Source organism: Pleurodeles waltl, chromosome 4_1 (genome assembly GCF_031143425.1).
Source record: "Pleurodeles waltl isolate 20211129_DDA chromosome 4_1, aPleWal1.hap1.20221129, whole genome shotgun sequence".
In the NCBI taxonomy this organism is placed as follows: domain Eukaryota; kingdom Metazoa; phylum Chordata; class Amphibia; order Caudata; family Salamandridae; genus Pleurodeles; species Pleurodeles waltl.
Window position 1 is genome coordinate 816173619 of NC_090442.1, and position 17438 is coordinate 816191056.

A 17438-nucleotide genomic window follows, 5' to 3' on the forward strand; every position below is an offset into this window, starting at 1 on the left:
CTGTCACCAAAATGTGAGGAAAACGTGTTTTTTTAGCCACATTTTGAGGTTTGCAAAGGATTATGGGTAACAGAACCTGGTCAGAGCCCCACAAGACACCCCATCTTGGATTCCCCTAGGTCTCTAGTTTTCAGAAATGCACATGTTTGGTAGGTTTCCCTGGGTGCCGGCTGAGCTAGAGGCCAAAATCTACAGGTAGGCACTTTGCAAAAAACACCTCTGTTTTCTTTAAAAAAATGTGATGTGTCCACGTTGCGTTTTGGGGCATTTCCTGTCACTGGCGCTAGGCCTACCCACACAAGTGAGGTATCATTTTTATCGGGAGACTTGGGGGAATGCTGAGTGGAAGGAAATCTGTGGCTCCTCTCTGATTCCAGAACTTTCTGTCACCAAAATTTGAGGAAAATGTGTTTTTTTTAGCCACATTTTTAAGGTTTGCAAAGGATTCTGGGTAACAGAACCTGGTCAGAGCCCCACAAGTCACCCTATCTTGGATTTCCCTAGGTCTCTAGTTTTAAAAAATGCACAGGTTTGGTAGGTTTCCCTAGGTGCCGGCTGAGCTAGAGGCCAAAATCTACAGGTGGGCACTTTGCAAAAAACACCTCTGTTTTCTTTCAAAAAATGTGATGTGTCCACGTTGCGTTTTGGGGCATTTCCTGTCACGGGCACTAGGCCTACCCACACAAGTGAGGTATCATTTTTATCGGGAGACTTGGGGGAATGCTGGGTGGAAGGAAATCTGTGGCTCCTCTCTGATTCCAGAACTTTCTGTCACCAAAATCTGAGGAAAACGTGTTTTTTTAGCCCCATCTTGAGGTTTGGAAAGGATTCTGGGTAACAGAACCTGGTCAGAGCCCCGCAAGTCACCCCATCTTTGATTCCCCTAGGTCTCTAGTTTTCAGAAATGCACTGGTTTGGTAGGTTTCCCTAGGTGCCGGCTGAGCTAGAGGCCAAAATCTACAGGTAGGCACTTTGCAAAAAACACCTCTGTTTTCTTTAAAAAAATTTGATGTGTCCACGTTGCGTTTTGGGGCATTTCCTGTCGCGGGCGCTGGGCCTACCCACACAAGTGAGGTATCATTTTTATCAGTAGACTTTGGGGAACGCTGGGTGGAAGGAAATTTGTGGCTCCTTTCTGATTCCAGAACTTTCTGTCACCAAAATATGAGGAAAATATGTTTTTTTAGCCAAGTTTTGAGGTTTGCAAAGGATTCTGGGTAACAGAACCTGGTCAGAGCCCCACAAGTCGCCCCATCTTGGATTCCCCTAGGTCTCTAGTTTTAAAAAATGCACAGGTTTGGTAGGTTTCCCTAGGTGCCGGCTGAGCTAGAGGCCAAAATCTGCAGGTAGGCACTTTGCAAAAAACACCACTGTTTTCTTTGAAAAAATGTGATGTGTCCACGTTGCGTTTTGGGGCATTTCCTGTCACTGGCGCTAGGCCTACCCACACAAGTGAGGTATCATTTTTATCAGTAGACTTTGGGGAACGCTGGGTGGAAGGAAATTTGTGGCTCCTTTCTGATTCCAGAACTTTCTGTCACCAAAATGTGAGGAAAATATGTTTTTTTAGCCAAGTTTTGAGGTTTGCAAAGGATTCTGGTAACAGAACCTGGTCAGAGCCCCACAAGTTGCCCCATCTTGGATTGCCCTAGGTCTCTAGTTTTAAAAAATGCACAGGTTTGGTAGGTTTCCCTAGGTGCCGGCTGAGCTAGAGGCCAACATCTACAGGTAGGCACTTTGCAAAAAACACCACTGTTTTCTTTCAAAAAATTTGATGTGTCCACGTTGCGTTTTGGGGCATTTCCTGTCACTGGCGCTAGGCCTACCCACACAAGTGAGGTATCATTTTTATCGGGAGACTTGGGGGAATGCTGGGTGGAAGGAAATCTGTGGCTCCTCTCTGATTCCAGAACTTTCTGTCACCAAAATTTGAGGAAAATGTGTTTTTTTTAGCCACATTTTGAGGTTTGCAAAGGATTCTGGGTCACAGAACCTGGTCAGAGCCCCAGAAGTCACCCTATCTTGGATTTCCCTAGGTCTCTAGTTTTAAAAAATGCACAGGTTTGGTAGGTTTCCCTAGGTGCCGGCTGAGCTAGAGGCCAAAATCTACAGGTGGGTACTTTGCAAAAAACACCTCTGTTTTCTTTAAAAAAATGTGATGTGTCCACGTTGCATTTTGGGGCATTTCCTGTTGCAGGCGCTACGCCTACCCACACAAGTGATGTATCATTTTTATCGGAAGACGTGTGGGAACGCTGGGTGGAAGGAAATCTGTGGCTCCTCTCTGATTCCAGAACTTTCTGTCACCAAAATGTGATGAAAACGTGTTTTTTGAGCCACATTTTGAGGTTTGCAAAGGATTCTGGGTAACAGAACCTGGTCAGAGCCCCACAAGGCACCCTTTCTTGGATTCCCCTAGGTCTCTAGTTTTCAAAAATGCACAGGTTTGGTAGGTTTCCTTAGGTGCTGGCTGAGCTAGAATGCAAAATCTAAAGGTGGGCACTTTGCAAAAAACACCTCTATTTTCTTTAAAAAAATGTGATGTGTCCACGTTGCATTTTGAGGCATTTACTACCGCGGGCGCTAGGCCTACCCACACAAGTGAGGTATCATTTTTATCGGAAGACTTGTGGGAACGCTGGGTGGAAGGAAATCTGTGGCTCCTCTCTGATTCAAGAACTTTCTGTCACCAAAATGTGAGGAAAACGTGTTTTTTTAGCCACATTTTGAGGTTTGCAAAGGATTATGGGTAACAGAACCTGGTCAGAGCCCCACAAGTCACCCCATCTTGGATTCCCCTAGGTCTCTAGTTTCAAAAAATGCACAGGTTTGGTAGGTTTCCCTAGGTGCCGGCTGAGCTAAAGGCCAAAATCTACAGGTGGGCACTTTGCAAAAAACACCTCTGTTTTCTTTAAAAAAATGTGATGTGTCACGCTGCGTTTTGGGGCATTTCCTGTTGCAGGCGCTAGGCCTACCCACACAAGTGAGGAATCATATTTATCGGGACACTTGGGGGAATGCTGGGTGGAAGGAAATTTGTGGTTCCTCTCTGATTCCAGAACTTTCTGTCACCAAAATGTGAGGAAAACATGTTTTATTAGCCACATTTTGAGGTTTGGAAAGGATTCTGGGTAACAGAACCTGGTCAGAGCCCCACAAGTCACCCATCTTGGATTCCCCTAGGTTTCTAGTTTTCAGAAATGCACTGGTTTGGTAGGTTTCCCTAGGTGCCGGCTGAGCTAGAGGCCAAAATCTACAGGTAGGAACTTTGCAAAAAACACCTCTGTTTTCTTTAAAAAAATGTGATGTGTCCACGTTGCGTTTTGGGGCATTTCCTGTCACGGGCGATAGGCCTACCCACACAAGTGAGGTATAATTTTTGTCAGGAGACTTTGGGGAACGCTGGGTGGAAGGAAATTTGTGGCTCCTTTCTGATTCCAGAACTTTCTGTCACCAAAATGTGAGGAAAATATGTTTTTTTAGCCAAGTTTTGAGGTTTGCAAAGGATTCTGGGTAACAGAACCTGGTCAGAGCCCCACAAGTCGCCCCATCTTGGATTCCCCTAGGTCTCTAGTTTTAAAAAATGCACAGGTTTGGTAGGTTTCCCTAGGTGCCGGCTGAGCTAGAGGCCAAAATCTACAGGTAGGCACTTTGCAAAAAACACCTCTGTTTTCTTGAAAAAAATGTGATGTGTCCACGTTGCGTTTTGGGGCATTTCCTGTCACTGGCGCTAGGCCTACCCACACAAGTGAGGTATCATTTTTATCGGGAGACTTGGGGGAATGCTGGGTGGAAGGAAATCTGTGGCTCCTCTCTGATTCCAGAACTTTCTGTCACCAAAATTTGAGGAAAATGTGTTTTTTTTAGCCACATTTTGAGGTTTGCAAAGGATTCTGGGTAACAGAACCTGGTCAGAGCCCCACAAGTCACCCTATCTTGGATTTCCCTAGGTCTCTAGTTTTAAAAAATGCACAGGTTTGGTAGGTTTCCCTAGGTGCCGGCTGAGCTAGAGGCCAAAATCTACAGGTGGGCACTTTGCAAAAAACACCTCTGTTTTCTTTAAAAAAATGTGATGTGTCCACGTTGCGTTTTGGGGCATTTCCTGTTGCAGGCGCTACGCCTACCCACACAAGTGATGGATAATTTTTATCGGAAGACGTGTGGGAACGCTGGGTGGAAGGAAATCTGTGGCTCCTCTCTGATTCCAGAACATTCTGTCACCAAAATGTGAGGAAAACGTGTTTTTTGAGCCACATTTTGAGGTTTGCAAAGGATTCTGGGTAACAGAACCTGGTCAGAGCCCCACAAGGCACCCTTTCTTGGATTCCCCTAGGTCTCCAGTTTTCAAAAATGCACAGGTTTGGTAGGTTTCCTTAGGTGCCGGCTGAGCTAGAGTGCAAAGTCTAAAGGTGGGCACTTTGCAAAAAACACCTCTGTTTTCTTTTAAAAAATGTGATGTGTCCACGTTGCATTTTGAGGCATTTACTACCGCGGGCGCTAGGCCTACCCACACAAGTGAGGTATCATTTTTATCGGAAGACTTGTGGGAACGCTGGGTGGAAGGAAATCTGTGGCTCCTCTCTGATTCAAGAACTTTCTGTCACCAAAATGTGAGGAAAACGTGTTTTTTTAGCCACATTTTGAGGTTTGCAAAGGATTATGGATAACAGAACCTGGTCAGAGCCCCACAAGTCACCCCATCTTGGATTCCCCTCGGTCTCTAGTTTTAAAAAATGCACAGGTTTGGTAGGTTTCCCTAGGTGCCGGCTGAGCTAAAGGCCAAAATCTACAGGTGGGCACTTTGCAAAAAACACCTCTGTTTTCTTTAAAAAAATGTGATGTGTCCACTCTGCGTTTTGGGGCATTTCCTGTTACAGGCACTAGGCCTACCCACACAAGTGAGGAATCATTTTTATCGGGAGACTTGGGGGAATGCTGGGTGGAAGGAAATATGTGGCTCCTCTCTGATTCCAGAACTTTCTGTCACCAAAATGTGAGGAAAACGTGTTTTTTTAGCCACATTTTGAGGTTTGGAAAGGATTCTGGGTAACAGAACCTGGTCAGAGCCCCACAAGTCACCCTATCTTGGATTCCCCTAGGTCTGTAGTTTTCAAAAATGCACAGGTTTGGTAGGTTTTCCTAGGTGCCGGCTGAGCTAGAGGCCAAAATCTACAGGTAGGCACTTTGCAAAAAACACCTCTGTTTTCTTTAAAAAAATGTGATGTGTCCACGTTGCGTTTTGGGGCATTTCCTGTTGCAGGCGCTAGGCCTACCCACACAAGTGAGGTATCATTTTTATCTGGAGACTGAGGGGAATGCTGTGTGGAAGGAAATTTGTGGCTCCTCTCTGATTCCAGAACTTTCTGTCACCAAAATGTGAGGAAAACGTTTTTTTTTAGCCACATTTTGAGGTTTGCAAAGGATTCTGGTTAAAAGAACCTGGTCAGAGCCCCACAAGTCACCCTATCTTGGATTCCCCTAGGTCTCTAGTTTTAAAAAATGCACAGGTTTGGTAGGTTTCCCTAGGTGCCGGCTGAGCTAGAGGCCAAAATCTACAGGTGGGCACTTTGCAAAAAACACCTCTGTTTTCTTTAAAAAAATGTGATGTGTCCATGTTGCGTTTTGAGGCATTTCCTGTTGCAGGCGCTACGCCTACCCACACAAGTGATGGATCATTTTTATCGGAAGACGTGTGGGAACGCTGGGTGGAAGGAAATCTGTGGCTCCTCTCTGATTCCAGAACTTTCTGTCACCAAAATGTGAGGAAAACGTGTTTTTTGAGCCACATTTTGAGGTTTGCAAAGGATTCTGGGTAACAGAACCTGGTCAGAGCCCCACAAGGCACCCTTTCTTGGATTCCCCTAGGTCTCCAGTTTTCAGAAATGCACAGGTTTGGTAGGTTTCCTTAGGTGCCGGCTGAGCTAGAGTGCAAAATCTAAAGGTGGGCACTTTGCAAAAAACACCTCTGTTTTCTTTTAAAAAATGTGATGTGTCCACGTTGCATTTTGAGGCATTTACTACCGCGGGCGCTAGGCCTACCCACACAAGTGAGGTATCATTTTTATCGGAAGACTTGTGGGAACGCTGGGTGGAAGGAAATCTGTGGCTCCTCTCTGATTCAAGAACTTTCTGTCACCAAAATGTGAGGAAAACGTGTTTTTTTAGCCACATTTTGAGGTTTGCAAAGGATTATGGATAACAGAACCTGGTCAGAGCCCCACAAGTCACCCCATCTTGGATTCCCCTCGGTCTCTAGTTTTAAAAAATGCACAGGTTTGGTAGGTTTCCCTAGGTGCCGGCTGAGCTAAAGGCCAAAATCTACAGGTGGGCACTTTGCAAAAAACACCTCTGTTTTCTTTCAAAAAATGTGATGTGTCCACTCTGCGTTTTGGGGCATTTCCTGTTACAGGCACTAGGCCTACCCACACAAGTGAGGAATCATTTTTATCGGGAGACTTGGGGGAATGCTGGGTGGAAGGAAATCTGTGGCTCCTCTCTGATTCCAGAACTTTCTGTCACCAAAATGTGAGGAAAACGTGTTTTTTTAGCCACATTTTGAGGTTTGGAAAGGATTCTGGGTAACAGAACCTGGTCAGAGCCCCACAAGTCACCCTATCTTGGATTCCCCTAGGTCTGTAGTTTTCAAAAATGCACAGGTTTGGTAGGTTTTCCTAGGTGCCGGCTGAGCTAGAGGCCAAAATCTACAGGTAGGCACTTTGCAAAAAACACCTCTGTTTTCTTTAAAAAAATGTGATGTGTCCACGTTGCGTTTTGGGGCATTTCCTGTTGCAGGCGCTAGGCCTACCCACACAAGTGAGGTATTATTTTTATCTGGAGACTGAGGGGAATGCTGTGTGGAAGGACATTTGTGGCTCCTCTCTGATTCCAGAACTTTCTGTCACCAAAATGTGAGGAAAACGTTTTTTTTTAGCCACATTTTGAGGTTTGCAAAGGATTCTGGTTAAAAGAACCTGATCAGAGCCCCACAAGTCACCCTATCTTGGATTCCCCTAGGTCTCTAGTTTTAAAAAATGCACAGGTTTGGTAGGTTTCCCTAGGTGCCGGCTGAGCTAGAGGCCAAAATCTACAGGTGGGCACTTTGCAAAAAACACCTCTGTTTTCTTTAAAAAAATGTGATGTGTCCATGTTGCATTTTGAGGCATTTCCTGTTGCGGGTGCTAGGCCTACCCACACAAGTGAGGTATCATTTTTATCGGAAGACTTGTGGGAACGCTGGGTGGAAGGAAATCTGTGGCTCCTCTCTGATTCAAGAACTTTCTGTCACCAAAATGTGAGGAAAACGTGTTTTTTTAGCCACATTTTGAGGTTTGCAAAGGATTATGGGTAACAGAACCTGGTCAGAGCCCCGCAAGTCACCCCATCTTGGATTCCCCTAGGTCTCTAGTTTTAAAAAATGCACAGGTTTGGTAGGTTTCCCTAGGTGCCGGCTGAGCTAAAGGCCAAAATCTACAGGTGGGCACTTTGCAAAAAACACCTCTGTTTTCTTTCAAAAAATGTGATGTGTCATGCTGCGTTTTGGGGCATTTCCTGTTGCAGGCGCTAGGCCTACCCACACAAGTGAGGAATCATATTTATCGGGAGACTTGGGAGAATGCTGGGTGGAAGGAAATTTGTGGTTCCTCTCTGATTCCAGAACTTTCTGTCACCAAAATGTGAGGAAAACGTGTTTTTTTAGCCCCATCTTGAGGTTTGGAAAGGATTCTGGGTAACAGAACCTGGTCAGAGCCCCACAAGTCACCCCATCTTGGATTCCCCTAGGTCTCTAGTTTTCAGAAATGCACTGGTTTGGTAGGTTTCCCTAGGTGCCGGCTGAGCTAGAGGCCAAAATCTACAGGTAGGCACTTTGCAAAAAACACCTCTGTTTTCTTTAAAAAAATGTGATGTGTCCACGTTGCGTTTTGGGGCATTTCCTGTCGCGGGCGCTGGGCCTACCCACACAAGTGAGTTATCATTTTTATCAGTAGACTTTGGGGAACGCTGGGTGGAAGGAAATTTGTGGCTCCTTTCTGATTCCAGAACTTTCTGTCACCAAAATGTGAGGAAAATATGTTTTTTTAGCCAAGTTTTGAGGTTTGCAAAGGATTCTGGGTAACAGAACCTGGTCAGAGCCCCACAAGTCGCCCCATCTTAGATTCCCCTAGGTCTCTAGTTTTAAAAAATGCACAGGTTTGGTAGGTTTCCCTGGGTGCCGGCTGAGCTAGAGGCCAAAATCTACAGGTAGGCACTTTGCAAAAAACACCACTGTTTTCTTTCAAAAAATGTGATGTGTCCACGTTGCGTTTTGGGGCATTTCCTGTCACTGGCGCTAGGCCTACCCACACAAGTGAGGTATCATTTTTATCAGTAGACTTTGGGGAACGCTGGGTGGAAGGAAATTTGTGGCTCCTTTCTGATTCCAGAACTTTCTGTCACCAAAATGTGAGGAAAATATGTTTTTTTAGCCAAGATTTGAGGTTTGCAAAGGATTCTGGGTAACAGAACCTGGTCAGAGCCCCACAAGTAGCCCCATCTTGGATTCCCCTAGGTCTCTAGTTTTAAAAAATGCACAGGTTTGGTAGGTTTCCCTAGGTGCCGGCTGAGCTAGAGGCCAAAATCTACAGGTAGGCACTTTGCAAAAAACACCACTGTTTTCTTTCAAAAAATGTGATGTGTCCACGATGCGTTTTGGGGCATTTCCTGTCACTGGCGCTAGGCCTACCCACACAAGTGAGGTATCATTTTTATCGGGAGACTTGGGGGAATGCTGGGTGGAAGGAAATCTGTGGCTCCTCTCTGATTCCAGAACTTTCTGTCACCAAAATTTGAGGAAAATGTGTTTTTTTTAGCCACATTTTGAGGTTTGCAAAGGATTCTGGGTCACAGAACCTGGTCAGAGCCCCAGAAGTCACCCTATCTTGGATTTCCCTAGGTCTCTAGTTTTAAAAAATGCACAGGTTTGGTAGGTTTCCCTAGGTGCCGGCTGAGCTAGAGGCCAAAATCTACAGGTGGGTACTTTGCAAAAAACACCTCTGTTTTCTTTAAAAAAATGTGATGTGTCCACGTTCCATTTTGGGGAATTTCCTGTTGCAGGCGCTACGCCTACCCACACAAGTGATGTATCATTTTTATCGGAAGACGTGTGGGAACGCTGGGTGGAAGGAAATCTGTGGCTCCTCTCTGATTCCAGAACTTTCTGTCACCAAAATGTGATGAAAACGTGTTTTTTGAGCCATATTTTGAGGTTTGCAAAGGATTCTGGGTAACAGAACCTGGTCAGAGCCCCACAAGGCACCCTTTCTTGGATTCCCCTAGGTCTCTAGTTTTCAAAACTGCACAGGTTTGGTAGGTTTCCCTAGGTGCCGCTGAGCTAGAGTGCAAAATCTAAAGGTGGGCACTTTGCAAAAAACACCTCTGTTTTCTTTAAAAAAATGTGATGTGTCCACGTTGCATTTTGAGGCATTTACTACCGCGGGCGCTAGGCCTACCCACACAAGTGAGGTATCATTTTTATCGGAAGACTTGTGGGAACGCTGGGTGGAAGGAAATCTGTGGCTCCTCTCTGATTCAAGAACTTTCTGTCACCAAAATGTGAGGAAAACGTGTTTTTTTAGCCACATTTTGAGGTTTGCAAAGGATTATGGGTAACAGAACCTGGTCAGAGCCCCACAAGTCACCCCATCTTGGATTCCCCTAGGTCTCTAGTTTTAAAAAATGCACAGGTTTGGTAGGTTTCCCTAGGTGCCAGCTGAGCTAAAGGCCAAAATCTAAAGGTGGGCACTTTGCAAAAAACACCTCTGTTTTCTTTCAAAAAATGTGATGTGTCACGCTGCGTTTTGGGGCATTTCCTGTTGCAGGCGCTAGGCCTACCCACACAAGTGAGGAATCATATTTATCGGGACACTTGGGGGAATGCTGGGTGGAAGGAAATGTGTGGTTCCTCTCTGATTCCAGAACTTTCTGTCACCAAAATGTGAGGAAAACGTGTTTTTTTAGCCACATTTTGAGGTTTGGAAAGGATTCTGGGTAACAGAACCTGGTCAGAGCCCCACAAGTCACCCATCTTGGATTCCCCTAGGTCTCTAGTTTTCAGAAATGCACTGGTTTGGTAGGTTTCCCTAGGTGCCGGCTGAGCTAGAGGCCAAAATCTACAGGTAGGCACTTTGCAAAAAACACCTCTGTTTTCTTTAAAAAAATGTGATGTGTCCACGTTGCGTTTTGGGGCATTTCCTGTCACGGGCGATAGGCCTACCCACACAAGTGAGGTATTATTTTTGTCAGGAGACTTTGGGGAACGCTGGGTGGAAGGAAATTTGTGGCTCCTTTCTGATTCCAGAACTTTCTGTCACCAAAATGTGAGGAAAATATGTTTTTTTAGCCAAGTTTTGAGGTTTGCAAAGGATTCTGGGTAACAGAACCTGGTCAGAGCCCCACAAGTCGCCCCATCTTGGATTCCCCTAGGTCTCTAGTTTTAAAAAATGCACAGGTTTGGTAGGTTTCCCTAGGTGCCGGCTGAGCTAGAGGCCAAAATCTACAGGTAGGCACTTTGCAAAAAACACCTCTGTTTTCTTTCAAAAAATGTGATGTGTCCACGTTGCGGTTTGGGGCATTTCCTGTCACTGGCGCTAGGCCTACCCACACAAGTGAGGTATCATTTTTATCGGGAGACTTGGGGGAATGCTGGGTGGAAGGAAATCTGTGGCTCCTCTCTGATTCCAGAACTTTCTGTCACCAAAATTTGAGGAAAATGTGTTTTTTTTAGCCACATTTTGAGGTTTGCAAAGGATTCTGGGTAACAGAACCTGGTCAGAGCCCCACAAGTCACCCTATCTTGGATTTCCCTAGGTCTCTAGTTTTAAAAAATGCACAGGTTTGGTAGGTTTCCCTAGGTGCCGGCTGAGCTAGAGGCCAAAATCTACAGGTGGGCACTTTGCAAAAAACACCACTGTTTTCTTTCAAAAAATGTGATGTGTCCACGTTGCGGTTTGGGGCATTTCCTGTCACTGGCGCTAGGCCTACCCACACAAGTGAGGTATCATTTTTATCGGGAGACTTGGGGGAATGCTGGGTGGAAGGAAATCTGTGGCTCCTCTCTGATTCCAGAACTTTCTGTCACCAAAATTTGAGGAAAATGTGTTTTTTTTAGCCACATTTTGAGGTTTGCAAAGGATTCTGGGTAACAGAACCTGGTCAGAGCCCCACAAGTCACCCTATCTTGGATTTCCCTAGGTCTCTAGTTTTAAAAAATGCACAGGTTTGGTAGGTTTCCCTAGGTGCCGGCTGAGCTAGAGGCCAAAATCTACAGGTGGGCACTTTGCAAAAAACACCACTGTTTTCTTTCAAAAAATGTGATGTGTCCACGTTGCGGTTTGGGGCATTTCCTGTCACTGGCGCTAGGCCTACCCACACAAGTGAGGTATCATTTTTATCGGGAGACTTGGGGGAATGCTGGGTGGAAGGAAATCTGTGGCTCCTCTCTGATTCCAGAACTTTCTGTCACCAAAATTTGAGGAAAATGTGTTTTTTTTAGCCACATTTTGAGGTTTGCAAAGGATTCTGGGTAACAGAACCTGGTCAGAGCCCCACAAGTCACCCTATCTTGGATTTCCCTAGGTCTCTAGTTTTAAAAAATGCACAGGTTTGGTAGGTTTCCCTAGGTGCCGGCTGAGCTAGAGGCTAAAATCTACAGGTGGGCACTTTGCAAAAAACACCTCTGTTTTCTTTCAAAAAATGTGATGTGTCCACGTTGCGTTTTGGGGCATTTCCTGTTGCAGGCGCTACGCCTACCCACACAAGTGATGGATCATTTTTATCGGAAGACGTGTGGGAACGCTGGGTGGAAGGAAATCTGTGGCTCCTCTCTGATTCCAGAACTTTCTGTCACCAAAATGTGATGAAAACGTGTTTTTTGAGCCACATTTTGAGGTTTGCAAAGGATTCTGGGTAACAGAACCTGGTCAGAGCCCCACAAGGCACCCTTTCTTGGATTCCCCTAGGTCTCTAGTTTTCAAAACTGCACAGGTTTGGTAGGTTTCCCTAGGTGCCGGCTGAGCTAGAGTGCAAAATCTAAAGGTGGGCACTTTGCAAAAAACACCTCTGTTTTCTTTAAAAAAATGTGATGTGTCCACGTTGCATTTTGAGGCATTTACTACCGCGGGCGCTAGGCCTACCCACACAAGTGAGGTATCATTTTTATCGGAAGACTTGTGGGAACGCTGGGTGGAAGGAAATCTGTGGCTCCTCTCTGATTCAAGAACTTTCTGTCACCAAAATGTGAGGAAAACGTGTTTTTTTAGCCACATTTTGAGGTTTGCAAAGGATTATGGGTAACAGAACCTGGTCAGAGCCCCACAAGTCACCCCATCTTGGATTCCCCTAGGTCTCTAGTTTTAAAAAATGCACAGGTTTGGTAAGTTTCCCTAGGTGCCGGCTGAGCTAAAGGCCAAAATCTACAGGTGGGCACTTTGCATAAAACACCTCTGTTTTCTTTCAAAAAATGTGATGTGTCACGCTGCGTTTTAGGGCATTTCCTGTTGCAGGCGCTAGGCCTACCCACACAAGTGAGGAATCATATTTATCGGGACACTTGGGGGAATGCTGGGTGGAAGGAAATGTGTGGTTCCTCTCTGATTCCAGAACTTTCTGTCACCAAAATGTGAGGAAAACGTGTTTTTTTAGCCACATTTTGAGGTTTGGAAAGGATTCTGGGTAACAGAACCTGGTCAGAGCCCCACAAGTCACCCATCTTGGATTCCCCTAGGTCTCTAGTTTTCAGAAATGCACTGGTTTGGTAGGTTTCCCTAGGTGCCGGCTGAGCTAGAGGCCAAAATCTACAGGTAGGCACTTTGCAAAAAACACCTCTGTTTTCTTTCAAAAAATGTGATGTGTCCACTCTGCGTTTTGGGGCATTTCCTGTTACAGGCACTAGGCCTACCCACACAAGTGAGGAATCATTTTTATCGGGAGACTTGGGGGAATGCTGGGTGGAAGGAAATCTGTGGCTCCTCTCTGATTCCAGAACTTTCTGTCACCAAAATGTGAGGAAAACGTGTTTTTTTAGCCACATTTTGAGGTTTGGAAAGGATTCTGGGTAACAGAACCTGGTCAGAGCCCCACAAGTCACCCCATCTTGGATTCCCCTAGGTCTCTAGTTTTCAGAAATGCACAGGTTTGGTAGGTTTCCCTGGGTGCCGGCTGAGCTAGAGGCCAAAATCTACAGGTAGGCACTTTGCAAAAAACACCTCTGTTTTCTTTAAAAAAATGTGATGTGTCCACGTTGCATTTTGGGGCATTTCCTGTCACTGGCGCTAGGCCTCCCCACACAAGTGAGGTATCATTTTTATCGGGAGACTTGGGGGAATGCTGAGTGGAAGGAAATCTGTGGCTCCTCTCTGATTCCAGAACTTTCTGTCACCAAAATTTGAGGAAAATGTGTTTTTTTTAGCCACATTTTTAAGGTTTGCAAAGGATTCTGGGTAACAGAACCTGGTCAGAGCCCCACAAGTCACCCTATCTTGGATTTCCCTAGGTCTCTAGTTTTAAAAAATGCACAGGTTTGGTAGGTTTCCCTAGGTGCCGGCTGAGCTAGAGGCCAAAATCTACAGGTGGGCACTTTGCAAAAAACACCTCTGTTTTCTTTCAAAAAATGTGATGTGTCCACGTTGCGTTTTGGGGCATTTCCTGTCACGGGCACTAGGCCTACCCACACAAGTGAGGTATCATTTTTATCGGGAGACTTGGGGGAATGCTGGGTGGAAGGAAATCTGTGGCTCCTCTCTGATTCCAGAACTTTCTGTCACCAAAATCTGAGGAAAACGTGTTTTTTTAGCCCCATCTTCAGGTTTGGAAAGGATTCTGGGTAACAGAACCTGGTCAGAGCCCCACAAGTCACCCCATCTTGGATTCCCCTAGGTCTCTAGTTTTCAGAAATGCACTGGTTTGGTAGGTTTCCCTAGGTGCCGGCTGAGCTAGAGGCCAAAATCTACAGGTAGGCACTTTGCAAAAAACACCTCTGTTTTCTTTAAAAAAATTTGATGTGTCCACGTTGCGTTTTGGGGCATTTCCTGTCGCGGGCGCTGGGCCTACCCACACAAGTGAGGTATCATTTTTATCAGTAGACTTTGGGGAACGCTGGGTGGAAGGAAATTTGTGGCTCCTTTCTGATTCCAGAACTTTCTGTCACCAAAATATGAGGAAAATATGTTTTTTTAGCCAAGTTTTGAGGTTTGCAAAGGATTCTGGGTAACAGAACCTGGTCAGAGCCCCACAAGTCGCCCCATCTTGGATTCCCCTAGGTCTCTAGTTTTTAAAAATGCACAGGTTTGGTAGGTTTCCCTAGGTGCCGGCTGAGCTAGAGGCCAAAATCTGCAGGTAGGCACTTTGCAAAAAACACCACTGTTTTCTTTAAAAAAATGTGATGTGTCCACGTTGCGTTTTGGGGCATTTCCTGTCACTGGCGCTAGGCCTACCCACACAAGTGAGGTATCATTTTTATCAGTAGACTTTGGGGAACGCTGGGTGGAAGGAAATTTGTGGCTCCTTTCTGATTCCAGAACTTTCTGTCACCAAAATGTGAGGAAAATATGTTTTTTTAGCCAAGTTTTGACGTTTGCAAAGGATTCTGGGTAACAGAACCTGGTCAGAGCCCCACAAGTTGCCCCATCTTGGATTCCCTTAGGTCTCTAGTTTTAAAAAATGCACAGGTTTGGTAGGTTTCCCTAGGTGCCGGCTGAGCTAGAGGCCAAAATCTACAGGTAGGCACTTTGCAAAAAACACCACTGTTTTCTTTCAAAAAATGTGATGTGTCCACGTTGCGTTTTGGGGCATTTCCTGTCACTGGCGCTAGGCCTACCCACACAAGTGAGGTATCATTTTTATCGGGAGACTTGGGGGAATGCTGGGTGGAAGGAAATCTGTGGCTCCTCTCTGATTCCAGAACTTTCTGTCACCAAAATTTGAGGAAAATGTGTTTTTTTTAGCCACATTTTGAGGTTTGCAAAGGATTCTGGGTCACAGAACCTGGTCAGAGCCCCAGAAGTCACCCTATCTTGGATTTCCCTAGGTCTCTAGTTTTAAAAAATGCACAGGTTTGGTAGGTTTCCCTAGGTGCCGGCTGAGCTAGAGGCCAAAATCTACAGGTGGGTACTTTGCAAAAAACACCTCTGTTTTCTTTAAAAAAATGTGATGTGTCCACGTTGCGTTTTGGGGCATTTCCTGTCACGGGCGATAGGCCTACCCTCACAAGTGAGGTATAATTTTTGTCAGGAGACTTTGGGGAACGCTGGGTGGAAGGAAATTTGTGGCTCCTTTCTGATTCCAGAACTTTCTGTCACCAAAATGTGAGGAAAATATGTTTTTTTAGCCAAGTTTTGAGGTTTGCAAAGGATTCTGGGTAACAGAACCTGGTCAGAGCCCCACAAGTCGCCCCATCTTGGATTCCCCTAGGTCTCTAGTTTTAAAAAATGCACAGGTTTGGTAGGTTTCCCTAGGTGCCGGCTGAGCTAGAGGCCAAAATCTACAGGTAGGCACTTTGCAAAAAACACCTCTGTTTTCTTTCAAAAAATGTGATGTGTCCACGTTGCGTTTTGGGGCATTTCCTGTCACTGGCGCTAGGCCTACCCACACAAGTGAGGTATCATTTTTATGGGGAGACTTGGGGGAATGCTGGGTGGAAGGAAATCTGTGGCTCCTCTCTGATTCCAGAACTTTCTGTCACCAAAATTTGAGGAAAATGTGTTTTTTTTAGCCACATTTTGAGGTTTGCAAAGGATTCTGGGTAACAGAACCTGGTCAGAGCCCCACAAGTCACCCTATCTTGGATTTCCCTAGGTCTCTAGTTTTAAAAAATGCACAGGTTTGGTAGGTTTCCCTAGGTGCCGGCTGAGCTAGAGGCCAAAATCTACAGGTGGGCACTTTGCAAAAAACACCTCTGTTTTCTTTCAAAAAATGTGATGTGTCCACGTTGCGTTTTGGGGCATTTCTTGTTGCAGGCGCTACGCCTACCCACACAAGTGATGGATCATTTTTATCGGAAGACGTGTGGGAACGCTGGGTGGAAGGAAATCTGTGGCTCCTCTCTGATTCCAGAACTTTCTGTCACCAAAATGTGAGGAAAACGTGTTTTTTGAGCCACATTTTGAGGTTTGCAAAGGATTCTGGGTAACAGAACCTGGTCAGAGCCCCACAAGGCACCCTTTCTTGGATTCCCCTAGGTCTCCAGTTTTCAAAAATGCACAGGTTTGGTAGGTTTCCATAGGTGCCGGCTGAGCTAGAGTGCAAAATCTAAAGGTGGGCACTTTGCAAAAAACACCTCTGTTTTCTTTTACAAAATGTGATGTGTCCACGTTGCATTTTGAGGCATTTACTACCGCGGGCGCTAGGCCTACCCACACAAGTGAGGTATCATTTTTATCGGAAGACTTTTGGGAACGCTGGGTGGAAGGAAATCTGTGGCTCCTCTCTGATTCAAGAACTTTCTGTCACCAAAATGTGAGGAAAACGTGTTTTTTTAGCCACATTTTGAGGTTTGCAAAGGATTATGGGTAACAGAACCTGGTCAGAGCCCCACAAGTCACCCCATCTTGGATTCCCCTCGGTCTCTAGTTTTAAAAAATGCACAGGTTTGGTAGGTTTCCCTAGGTGCCGGCTGAGCTAAAGGCCAAAATCTACGGGTGGGCACTTTGCAAAAAACACCTCTGTTTTCTTTCAAAAAATGTGATGTGTCCACTCTGCGTTTTGGGGCATTTCCTGTTACAGGCACTAGGCCTACCCACACAAGTGAGGAATCATTTTTATCGGGAGACTTGGGGGAATGCTGGGTGGAAGGAAATCTGTGGCTCCTCTCTGATTCCAGAACTTTCTGTCACCAAAATGTGAGGAAAACGTGTTTTTTTAGCCACATTTTGAGGTTTGGAAAGGATTCTGGGTAACAGAACCTGGTCAGAGCCCCACAAGTCACCCCATCTTGGATTCCCCTAGGTCTCTAGTTTTCAGAAATGCACAGGTTTGGTAGGTTTCCCTGGGTGCCGGCTGAGCTAGAGGCCAAAATCTACAGGTGGGCACTTTGCAAAAAAGACCTCTGTTTTCTTTCAAAAAATGTGATGTGTCCACGTTGCGTTTTGGGGCATTTCCTGTCACGGGCACTAGGCCTACCCACACAAGTGAGGTATCATTTTTATCGGGAGACTTGGGGGAATGCTGGGTGGAAGGAAATCTGTGGCTCCTCTCTGATTCCAGAACTTTCTGTCACCAAAATCTGAGGAAAACGTGTTTTTTTAGCCCCATCTTGAGGTTTGGAAAGGATTCTGGGTAACAGAACCTGGTCAGAGCCCCACAAGTCACCCCATCTTGGATTCCCCTAGGTCTCTAGTTTTCAGAAATGCACTGGTTTGGTAGGTTTCCCTAGGTGCCGGCTGAGCTAGAGGCCAAAATCTACAGGTAGG